The sequence below is a fragment of the Apodemus sylvaticus genome, chromosome 22 (assembly GCF_947179515.1).
Source record: "Apodemus sylvaticus chromosome 22, mApoSyl1.1, whole genome shotgun sequence".
Taxonomy (NCBI): domain Eukaryota; kingdom Metazoa; phylum Chordata; class Mammalia; order Rodentia; family Muridae; genus Apodemus; species Apodemus sylvaticus.
In genome coordinates this window covers 22959142-22971659 of record NC_067493.1, presented here as the reverse complement: position 1 = coordinate 22971659, position 12518 = coordinate 22959142, and positions in this window count along the sequence as shown.

Here is a 12518-nt window from a genome sequence, read left to right as displayed (position 1 = left end):
AGAGAGAGAGAGGTTTGTGTGCTTGTGTATATCAAAAACAGAGGTCAACATCAGGTGGGTTTTTTTTTTTTCAACTGCTACCATACTTGTGTAGTTTGTATATAGACACACTTGCAGGTGTGCATACTCACCGGGAAGCCAACTGTTTGGGTTTTTTGTTTTGTTTTGTTTTGTTTGTTTTTGTTTTTTCAAGACAGGGTTTCTCTGTATAGCCCTGGATGTCCTGGAACTCACTCTGGAGACCAGGCTGGCCTCGAACTCAGAAATCCACCCGCCTCTGCCTCCCAAGCGCTGGGATTAAAGGCGTGCGCCAACACCACCAGGCAGGAAGCCAACTGTTAATAGTTCCTGTATTTCAAGTGTGTGTGTGCGTGTGCGTGCGTGCGCGCGCGCGCGTGAGGGCATGTGTGTGTGTGTGTGTGTGTGTGTGTGTGTGTGTGTAAAACAGAGGGTAACTTCTGGCATCTTCGTACATCACACTGAGCTGAGAGCTTGGTTAGATGGTGTCCTGAGATCCACGTCCTGTGCTGTGTCCCCTCTCTACTCCCTGGCAGTATAAGGACATGACAGCATCTAAAGAAGACCACTGCATCTGTGCCTGAGACACTGTTCTGGAGTGAGCACTTCAGATTGTCTGCCGTGGCCTTGGAAAGCAGCACTCCCCAAAGCATAGAGTGCATTCTAGAAGGTCGTGCAGACATCTCGGAGCTAAGAGAAGTGCCTCCTTGCGATTCTTGCCATATCCACCACTCTAGGCAGTATACGTGGGCTATGGCCGCATCATTCCTCTGCTCGGGGCAGGCTCTTTTGAGAAGGGACATCATATAGTCCCGGCTGGCCTAAAACTAGCTGTGTGGCTGACTTTGAACCACTGATCCTCCTGCACAAATCTCAGGAGAACTGAGATAACAGGGGTACATAATCATGTCCAGAATCTGTGGTGTGTGTGTGTGTGTGTGTACCAGAGGAAAACTTCAGGCATCATTAGATGCTATTACATTTTTTTTTTTGAGACAGTGACTTTCACTGGCCTGGAACGTGCCAAGAAGGCTGGTTGACCAGTTGACTGGTTGACCAGAAAGGCTCAGGGACCTGACTTACTTCACCATCCCAGACGTAGGCAAGCAAGTCCATACCACCTCATCTGACAGTTGCACGTGAGTTATGGCCATCTATCTCAGTTCTTCCTGCTTGGAAGAACTTTACTGAAGGATCAGTGGGCAGACCAGTGGAATGGCGAAGTAGTTTGAAAAGGTCCTGGCTAAAAGCCACAGGGCCTGAGTTAGATTTTAGGGACCAACATAATGGGAGGAAGAGATCTAATCTCAAGTTGTCCTTTCATTTCCATCACAAGCACACCACAGCATATGTGCACCCCCCCACACACACACACACACCACGCCAAATAAATGTAAAACTATTTCAATAAAGGACCCATCTCCTTTATCCACTGTTACATTCGTTGGGACAGGGTCTCACTGTGTGGCCCAGGCTAGCCTAGAACTCAAAGCAATCCTCCTACCTCGGCCCTCTAAGTGCTGGGAATGCAAATATGCAGCACTAGATCTAACTTACACCGTGTATCTCATGACATTTGACCTCATCTAAACCAACTTTGCAGATCTGGGAAGACTTCCCCCTCCTACAGAAGCTGACTCTATTGAGAGACAGTTTATATACCAGGAGGATGTCTTCCATCCACAAAGAAATTAGCTGAGGTTTTATTCACCAAAACATCCTTATCCCACTCACTGTCAAACATGTATGTTGCTACCACTAAGTCATAAAAAACAAGTGACAGGCAACTATGTCTTCACTCAAATTATTACAATTTGCCAGTGCTAACTTGCCTAACTGCCTGATCAAACATGCCAGTAAAGATTATTCCTAAGACTCTCCCAAAATTCCACTTTTGTTGTTGTTGTTGTTGTTGTCGTCATCATCATCATCATCGTTGTTGTTGTTGTTGACAGTCCAGACTAGTTCAGGAATACCCTTTGCTTCTCAGGTCAAATTCAAACCTGAGCATCCTGAGTTTTGGGATTACAAGCCCATACCACACACTGCTTTTTGTCTTCATTTAATGCTTGTTCCAACCTGGGACCCGCCCGACCCTACTTTTTATGGATCAAGACCCTGTTGGGTAGAGCTGCTGTTACCTTCTTCCAGATCTCCTTTCGATTGCTACCTGGAGCTATACTGTCTTTGTCACCCCATCTCTGACACCTGCATCCTTAATATACTATGGGGATCTGGAAAGGGGGAATGGAGGTGTAGGACAGCAGACACACCAATTGTCCAACTTACCTCAAGAACCAGAAGTAGTAATGGAGAAACTGTCCTCAATTGGGGAGGTCCAATTGGTTGGAGGCTGGAAATAGACTTAACCCTGAGGGTCAGAGGTCTTAGGGCCTGATGGTGCTGGTCCTGAGGGCTGCCTTCACCGGTGAGTCTCCTAGAGAAGCAGAGGTGGGCTTGTCATTAAGAAGGATGACACAGCCCCTGAGCTCAGTGACCTGAGTCCCATCCCTACCACAGTGGAAGGAGACAAGTGCTATAAGCTGGCTCTAACCTCCCAGCACACTAAAAATGTAGTATAACCTTTTAAAAAGAAAGCCACTGGGGCAGTGGAACCTCTTCGCTTAGAGGGTAGTGTGATTCCCTAGAACGCAGAAAACCATGGGTTCCCTGTCCAAAGGCAGACAGTAGTAGCTCGGAGCTGCAGTGCTCACACTCCTGAGGCAGGAAGCACTACTTGAGGAGTTCAGTCTCATCCTGAGCAGCACAGTGAAGCCCATGGCCACATCCTACATGGTCACATGAGAACATGAAACACTAAAGGCTCTGCCCCAGAACCTCTACAAATTCACTTGTAAGTATTTTAAGGATCTCAGAGGGGAGGGGGAGGGAGAGAGGTGCCAGTGAATAGCCTCTGGTGTTGTCCCTAACCTTGTATCTTAAAAATTATTTTTCTGTGTATGAGTATTTCGTCTGTATGTGTTTAAGTGCACTGCTTGCATTCCCGGTGCCTGCAGAGGCCAGAAGAGAGCACCAGATCACCTAGAACACGAGTTACAGGTAGTTGTAAAGTGCCTTGTGTGTGATGGAGAGTGAAGCAAGGTCCTCTAGAAGAGCTGTGGGTGCTCTTGACCACTGATCCATCTCTCTAGCCCGCCTCTCTCCATTGTTAAGGCCATCTCTTACTATCTACTGTGTATGCTAAGCTAACTGCCCCACCAGCTTCCAGACTGTTTCTGGTCTCTGCCTGCCTTCTTTCAGTAATGAACCTAGAGTGCTGGCACACCACACCTCAGCTTCAGCTTAAAGTGAAATATAAAACTCAGGTCCTCATGCTTGCTGAGCACAAGATTTTATCCATAATTTCATCTCCCCAGCTCTTCCCAGTCCCCATTTTTGGGGACTAATTTGGAACATCTGTGTTTCCCAAGCTGGCCTCCAACTAGTAAATTTCCTGCCTGAAGCTGCTGAGGCTTGAATTACAGACCTAGTGTGTGGCTGTGAGACCTCATTCTGGTATATGTCACTGCAGCTAGCCTGGGACTCACCTTGAGCCTGCCCCTGGTGTGATGTAGTGCCCTCTCTAGGCAGGATCTGTAACTGTGTGACCATATTTCTAACAAGACTTCCAGTGCCCTCCTGGGGCTGTAAGAGTGAACCTGGACCCTGCTCTGACATCTACACCCTAAGAACTCAGGAGGCATCTCAGAAGAGGGAGATGGAAGCTTGCTTCAGCACTAAGTGTCCAACTTACCTAAAGAATTACAGGAAGTGATGTGGGAGATGAAGAATTATCAGCTGGGGTGGAGATTTCCCCTAGGGTCAGAGGTCTTGGGACCTGGTGGCCTTGGTCCCTATGGGCTGACCTCACAAATATGCCTCCTACAGAGCCAAGATACAAGATTGTTATTAAGAATTGGCAAGATGGCTTAGGAATAAAGGTGTTTGCTGCAAGACCAGACTACTCGGGTTTGCTGTGCAGGGCCCGAGTGGGTCTCCCGTAGTGAAAGGGGGACAAGGAACACTCCCTAACATTGCAAACTATATAGAGCACACAGAGTAACAAAACATTTTCACAAAAGAAATTATGTTAGACTGTCAAATAAATTCATTGTGTGGAATGCTAGCATAGCATACAGGACACCGTGGGTTCCTTCCCCTGCACAGTAGAAAGGGTCCATGGGAGGTCAGGCTTGAATCCCAACACTCCCAAATGTGCAGGTAAAAACTGGTGACAGTGGCACACAACTTTTATTCCAACACTGGGCAGGCAGAGGCAGGCAGATCTCTAAGTTCCAGGATAGCCAGGGATACACAGTGAGACTCTATCTTGAAACAACAACAAAGGTGCAGGAAGTGAGTCAGGAGTTCAGTGTCATAATGAGAAATGGAGGGAGCACAGGGCCATCTTATATGAGAAGGTGGAGTGGCATTAAAAGCTCCACCCTTCAGATCCTTGTCGTTTTTAATATGTGTGCTTTTGTGGGTGAGGATAAAGTACATGAAGCCCTCCTCCCTCTGCTGTGATCCTAGACATACACATGCTGTAAGCAGTGTCCCTCTACATCGTTTAGTTCTCTATTGTTATCTAGAAAGGGGGTAAGCAAAGAAGCACAAATCTAGCTTACCTAAAAACTGCAGGGGAAGTAGCTTTGGAGGCTCAAGGAGGGGAAGTCCAATTGGAGGGGGTGGCAGAGGACTTGAGCCGAAGGCTCACAGGTCTGGAAACCTGCTGATATAGGGAATATGCCTACAATAAAAGAGAAAGGATTGTCATTAAGGATAGTTCTTAGGGAAAAGGCAGATGACTTAACTGACAAGGACACTTGCCACCAGTCTGGCCATCTTAGTACTATACAGGTACACCAATGGGTCTCTTAACATAAAAGAAACACATTTCTCGTGAGGGAAGCCTGGGCAGCTGGAAGATATCCAGCAGACAAAGGCCTTTGAGAGCCTGAGCACCAGAGTTCAGTCTAGGGGTCCGGATAGAGGAGGGAGAATTGCTGACTACGTCATTCTCTCACCTCCTGAATGCTGTGGGGGGTTTTCATAATTAAACGGGGTTAAATTTTGTTAAGACCAACAAAAAAGACATTTGGACTTGGAAATAGTCAGCTGGTTGAGAGCTGGCAAGGGTGGGAGAAGGCCTGAGTTCTCCCAGCACCCAATGAACGCTGCATGGAGGCTCGGGAGTGTAATATTAGTACTCCTGAAGAGACACAGCTGGAACCAGTAGTTCAAAATATCCCTTGGTGACATTCTGGTCATCCAACATAGTTACATGAAACCATAAAATCCCACTAAAGGATCTGCCTCAGAACCTAGGATACTTTTTTTTTTTTTTTTTTTTTTTTTTTTTTAAGAAAATCAACTCTGGCCAGGCAGTGGTAGTGCATATGTTTAGTGCAAGCATTCAGGAGTCAGAGACAGACAGATCGCTGTGAGTTGCAGGCCACACTGTAGTTAGGGTTCCTGTTACAGGACAGCCCAGGCTACCCAGTGAAACCCTATCTTGAAAAGCAAAACAATCAATTGCCTGTGGGGTGTGTGTGTGTGTGTGTGTGTGTGTGTGGTGTGCAGTGAATGTGGTGTGAGGCATTCTGCACATTTTGCCGGCCTCAGGTAGCTGTCTTTATCTTCCACCATTTCTGATGCACTGAGTCTGCAGTGTCTCCCCATGGCCAGGCTGAACGCTGTTCCCCTGTGAAATGGGTATTCCCTACTGGGTTTTACATGTCTTCTTGGAACTTGGACCCAGGCTGACACTTGTCGGCAAGTACTTGGTCCACTGAGTCTTGCTCAGAGCTCCCCCACCCTCTTCCCATGAGCTCAGGCTATCTTGCAGCATGGTTCCTTGGATGACCTCAACCAGTAAATCCCAGCCAGAGCTTCTTAGGGGTTGGCACTGGGGACTCGGATCACTACTTGGTAAGTCGGGCCCAACTGTCTTCTCCGACTTGATCTGACCTGAGACTTCCCTGTCCCCTGTCAAAGTCGAATCCCCTCTGTGAGAGGGATCTGTGACTAGGCAGGAAACTAATGCCCTCCCTATCTCCTCCAGGCTTCTCCTTGGAGGCTGAGGCTTTTTAAGATCCTGCCTCTGGCATCTCACTCTGGTACCAGTGAGAGGTGCTAAGGACACAGAGGAAGAAGAGAAGACCAGGGTTTCATTCACCTCACAGACTAGTGGAGGTAACTTAGGAGAGTTGGAGAATTTACCTGCAGAGAAAGAACTCCAGTAGTGTTGGGCAGACTCCCTCACACTAACCAACAGTGGACTTGACCCAAAGGGTCAGAGGTCCTAGGACCTGATATTCTTTGGTCCCCTCTGGTTAGGCAGGACAATGAGTCTTCTAAAGCGGAAGGAAAGCATATCATTAAAAACCAAAACCAACTAACCAAACCAAAACCATCTTGTGAGCTGCCAGATGTCTGAGCAGATGAAGGCAATGCCTGTGCCCCAATGAGATTCTGACCCAGGGATCCCCTGAGCAGAGAGAGAAGAGACTCCCAGTGATGCATTGTACAGAGCACCCTACACAAACTATCATGTGCACAGATTCATTTCCTAAGAATATTTTAACGAAGTGAATTGTATTGAGAGTGGGTTATAAACTTAGTAGAGTGCTGGCCAAGACTGCACAATTCCCTCACACTAAATAAGGAGTCCAACACAGATCAGGCTATAATTTTGGCAATTCTGAAGGTTGCAGTTGACTGATGTGTGTTCACTGCCATCACTGGTGACATAGGAGTGCTTGGTCATCCTAGGTGCTATATAAAATCATTCTATGCTAGGAAAAACCATCCCTAAGAGGCCCTGCTCAAGATGGAGAGATGCCTCAGTGGTTAAGAGCACTGACTGGCTATTCCTGAGGTCATCACTTCAAATCCCATCAACCACATGGTGGCTCACAACCAGTTGTAATGGGATCTGATGAACTCTTATAAAAAGAGTCTGCTCATTATCCTTTGTAATGTTTTTGTGTTTTGTCTGAGAGTTGTGACATGTCAGAGTGGACATTTGGAGGACCCAAGACACCCTCACTGTCCACTGCTTTTGTTTAGTGTCTCCTTCTCTGCTGCATAAACCATGCTGGCTATCCCATGGAGTTCCAGCCTCTCTCCTCTGCCTGCCTGGGCTCTGGTCAGAGACACAGGCACTGAGAGCATTCACTGTCTTCCTGGCCTGTGTGTGTGTTCCTGAGACTGAACTCAGGTTTTCACACTTGTTCATTGGATAATTGATGCTGCATTGATCCACCTTTCATTCTCCCCAGATTTTTGAAACCCAGACGACCCTGGCACATATTTACTTGTTAGGCTGTCTTTGTACTGTTAAGTCACCTACCTGGGCCTACAGAGTTTTGGGATTACTGCCCAAACCACCACATGCTACTTAAAGCCATATTTTTGTCAACTGTCGTCTGTCCCTAGGTCCAAACTGGGAGACCTCATATGCCTGACTGTAGGGGAAGCCTCCTCTCTGCTGAGTCAGGGACTGGATGACAACCTCCTTCCAGGTCTGCTCTAGGTCACCCACTGAGGCTGTAGGGTTTTCACCACCTCAGCTCGACCATCCCCATCCACTAATACACGGCAGGTGTCTAAGGAAGGAGTTGAGGGCTGTGATGGTTTGTATAGGCTCCCTCCAGGGAGTGGCACTATTAGGAGTGACACTGTTGGAGTAGGTGTGTCTCTGTGGGCGTGGGCTTTAAGACCCACATCTTAGCTGCCTCAAAGCCAGTATTCTGCTAGCAGCCTCCAGATGAAGATGTAGAACTCTCAGCTCCTCCGGCACCATGCCTGCATGGGTGCTGCCATGTTCCATGATGATAATGGATTGAATGTATGAACCTGTAAGCCATCCCAATTAAATGTTGTCCTTAGAAGAGTTACCTTGGTCATGGTGCCTGTTCACAGCAGTAAAACCCTAACTAAGAAAAGAGCACAGAAGACAGAAGATAGGACAAATGTCTAACTCACCTCAGGAAATAAGAAGTGTAACTTGGGAGACTTGAAGATTTCTGCGCCCGCAGGGGTGGGGGATGGGACCCAAAGGGTCAAAGGTGGAGGGACTCGATGACCTTGGTTCCCTCTGTATAGGTACAGCAATGGGTCTCTTAAGATAAAAGAAATGCATTTCTGGTGAGGAAAGCCTGGGCAGCTGGAAGATATCCAGCAAACAAAGGCCTTTGAGAGCCTGAGCACCAGAGTTCAGTCTAGGGGTCCGGATAGAGGAGGGAGAAGTGCTGACTACATTACGTCATCCTCTCACCTCCTGAATGCTGTGGGGGTTTTCATAATTAAACGGGTTAAATTTTGTTAAGACCAACAAAAAAGACATTTGGACTTGGAAATAGTCAGCTGGTTGAGAGCTGGCAAGGGTGGGAGAAGGCCTGAGTTCTCCCAGCACCCAATGAACGCTGCATGGAGGCTCGGGACTGTAATATTAGTACTCCTGAAGAGACACAGCTGGAACCAGTAGTTCAAAATATCCCTTGGTGACATACTGAGTCCTTGTTCATCAACATAGTGACCTGAAACCATAATATCTCACTAAAATTCTGCCTTAGAACCCCAAAAAATTTCTTTCTTTCTTTCTTTCTTTTTTTTTTTTTTAAAGAAAATCAACTCTGGCCAGGCAGTGGTGGTGCGGGCTTTAAGTGCAAGCATCCAGGAAACAGGGACAGGCAGATCTCTGTGAGTTCCAGGCCAGAGTGTAGTTTGGCTTCCTGTCCCAGGACCAGGCTACCCAGAGAAACCCTGTCTTGAAAAGCAAAAGAATGGAACAAAAAATTGCCTGTGGAGGTTGTGTGTGTGTGTGTGTGTGTATGTGTGTATGTGTGGTGTGCAGTGAATGTGGTATGAGGCATTCTGCACATTTTGCCGGCCTCAGGTAGCTGTCTTTATCCTCCACCATTTCTGATGCAGTCTGCAGTGTCTCCCCATGGGCAGGCTGAACGCTGTTCCCCTGTGAGATGGGTATTCCCTACTGGGTTTTACATGTCTTCTTGAAACTTGGACCCTGGCTGACACTTGTTGGCAAGTACTTGGTCCACTGAGTCTTGCTCAGAGCTCCCCCACCCTCTTCCCATGAGCTCAGGCTATCCTGCAGCATGGTTCCTTGGATGACCTCAACCAGTAAATCCCAGCCAGAGCTTCTTAGGGGTTGGCACTGGGGACTAAGATCACTACTTGGTAAGTTGGGCCCAACTGTCTTCTCAGACTTGATCTGACCTGAGAGTTCCCTGTCCCCTGTCAAAGTCGAATCCCCTCTGTGAGAGGGATCTGTGACTAGGCAGGAAACTAATGCCCTCCCTATCGTTCCAGCCTTCTCCTTGGAGGCTGAGAGCTTTTTAAGATCCTGCCTCTGGCATCTCACTCTGGTACCAGTGAGAGGGGCTAAGGACACAGAGGAAGAAGAGAAGACCAGGGTTTCATTCACCTCACAGACTAGTAGAGTTAACTTAGGAGAGTTGGAGAATTTACCTGCAGAGAAAGAACTTCAGTAGTAGTGGGCAGACTCCCTCACACTAACCAACAGTGGACTTGACCCAAAGGGTCAGAGGTCCTGGGACCTGATGTCCTTGGGTCCCCTCTGGTTAGGCTCAACAATGAGTCTCCTAGAAGCAGAAGGAAGGCTTATCATTAAAAACAAAACCAACTAACCAAACCAAAACCATCTTGGGAGCTGCCAGATGTCTGAGTAGATAAGGCAACTTTCTGTGGCCTAAGGAGATTCTGACCCCTGGGATCCACTGAAGAGAGAGAGAAGAGACTCCCACTGATGCACACACTTGCATGAGTACAAATACATTTCATAAGAATATTTTACCTAAGTGAATTGTATTAAGAGTGGGTTATATATTTGATAAGAGTGCTAATCAAGACTACACGATTCCCCCTCACTAAATAAGGAGTCCAACACAGATCAGGCTGTAATTCTGGGAATTCTGAAGGTTGCAGCTGGATGAAGTGGGTTCAGTGCCAGCACTGGTGACACAGGAGTCCTTGGTCATCCTAGGTGCTACATAAAATCATTCTATGCTAGGAAAGTCTATCCCTAAGTGTCTCTGCTCAAGATGGAGAGATGGCTCAGTGGTTAAGAGCACTGACTGGCTCTTCCGGAGGACCTGAGTTCATGTCCCAGAAACCTCATGGTGGCTCACAACCAGTTGTAATGGGATCTGATGAACTCTTATAAAAAGAGTCTGCTCATTATCCTTTGTAATGTTTTTGTGTTTTGTCTGAGAGTTGTGACATGTCACAGTGGACATTTGGAAGACAGACGACACCCTCACTGTCCACTGCTTTTGTTTAGTGTCTCCTTCTCTCCTGCATAAACCGTGCTGGCTATCCCATGGAGTTCCAGCCTCTCTCCTCTGCCTGCCTGTGCTCTGGTCAGAGACACAGGCACTGGGAGCATTCACTGTCTTCCATGTCTGTGCACGTGTTCCTGGGACTCAACTCAGGTTTTCACACTTGTTCATTGGATAATTGATGCTGCATTGACCCACCTTTCATTCCCCCAGATTTCTGAAAACCCAGACAAACCTGGCACATAATTACTTGTTAGGCTGTCTTTGTACTCTTAAGTCACCTACCTGGGCCTTCAGAGTTTTGGGATTACTGCCCAAACTACCACATGCTACTTGAAGCCATATTTTTGTCATCTGTCCTCTGTCCCTTGATGTAAACTGGGAGACCTCATATGCCTGACTGGCAGGGGAAGCCTCCTCTCTGCTGAGTCAGTGACTGGAGGACAACCTCCTTCCAGGTTTGCTCTAGGTCACCCTCTGAGGCTATAGGGTTTTCACCACCTCAGCTCGACCATCCCCATCCACTAATACACGGCAGGTGTCTAAGGAAGGAGTTGAGGGCTGTGATGGTTTGTACAGGCTCCCTCCAGGGAGTGGCACTATTAGGAGTGACACTGTTGGAGTAGGTGTGTCTCTGTGGGCGTGGGCTTTAAGACCCACATCTTAGCTGCCTCAAAGCCAGTATTCTGCTAGCAGCCTCCAGATGAAGATGTAGAACTCTCAGCTCCTCCGGCACCATGCCTGCATGGATACTGCCATGTTCCATTATGATAATGGATTGAATGTATGAACCTGTAAGCCATCCCAATTAAATGTTGTCCTTATAAGAGTTACGTTGGTCATGGTGCCTGTTCACATTGTAAAACCCTAACTAAGAAAAGAGCACAGAAGACAGAAGATAGGACAAATGTCTAACTCACCTCAGGAAATAAGAAGTGTAACTTGGGAGACTTGGAGATTTCTGCGCCCGCAGGGGTGGGGGATGGGACCCAAAGGGTCAGAGGTGGAGGGACTCGATGACCTTGGTTCCCTCTGTATAGGTACAGCAATGGGTCTCTTAAGATAAAAGAAATGCATTTCTTGTGAGGAAAGTCGGAGCAGCTGGAAGATATCCAGCAGACAAAGGCCTTTGAGAGCCTGACCACCAGAGTTCAGTCTAGGGGTCGGGATAGAGGAGGGAGAAGTGCTGACTACATTACGTCATTCTCTCACCTCCTGAATGCTGTGGGGGTTTTCATAAATAAACTGGGTTAAAATTTTTTAAGACCAACAAAAAAGACATTTGGACTTGGAAATAGTCAGCTGGTTGAGAGCTGGCAAGGGTGGGAGAAGGCCTGAGTTCTCCCAGCACCCAATGAACGCTGCAAGGAGGCTCGGGACTGTAATATTAGTACTCCTGAAGAGACACAGCTGAACCAGTAGTTCAAAATATCCCTTGGTGACATACTGAGTCCTTGTTCATCAACATAGTGACCTGAAACCATAAAATCTCACTAAAATTCTGCCTTAGAATCTCAAAAAATTTCTTTCTTTCTTTCTTTCTTTTTTTTTTTTTAAAGAAAATCAACTCTGGTCAGGCAGTGGTGGTGCGGGCTTTGAGTGCAAGCATCCAGGAGACAGGGACAGGCAGATCTCTGTGAGTTCCAGGCCAGAGGGTAGTTAGGGTTCCTGTCCCAGGACCAGGCTACCCAGAGAAACCCTGTCTTGAAAAGCAAAAGAATGGAACAAAAAATTGCCTGTGGAGGTTGTGTGTGTGTGTGTGTGGTGTGCAGTGAATGTGGTGTGAGGCATTCTGCACATTTTGCCGGCCTCAGGTAGCTGTCTTTATCCTCCACCATTTCTGATGCACTGAGTCTGCAGAGTCTCCCCATGGGCAGGCTAAATGCTGTTCCCCTGTGAGATGGGTATTCCCTACTGGGTTTTACATGTCTTCTTGAAACTTGGACCCAGGCTGACACTTGTCAGCAAGTACTTGGTCCACTGAGTCTTGCTCAGAGCTCCCCCACCCTCTTCCCATGAGCTCAGTCTATCCTGCAGCATGGTTCCTTGGATGACCTCAACCAGTAAATCCCAGCCAGAGCTTCGTAGGGGTTGGCACTGGGGACTAAGATCACTACTTGGTAAGTCGGGTCCAACTGTCTTCTCTTACTTGCTCTGACCTGAGACTTCCCTGTC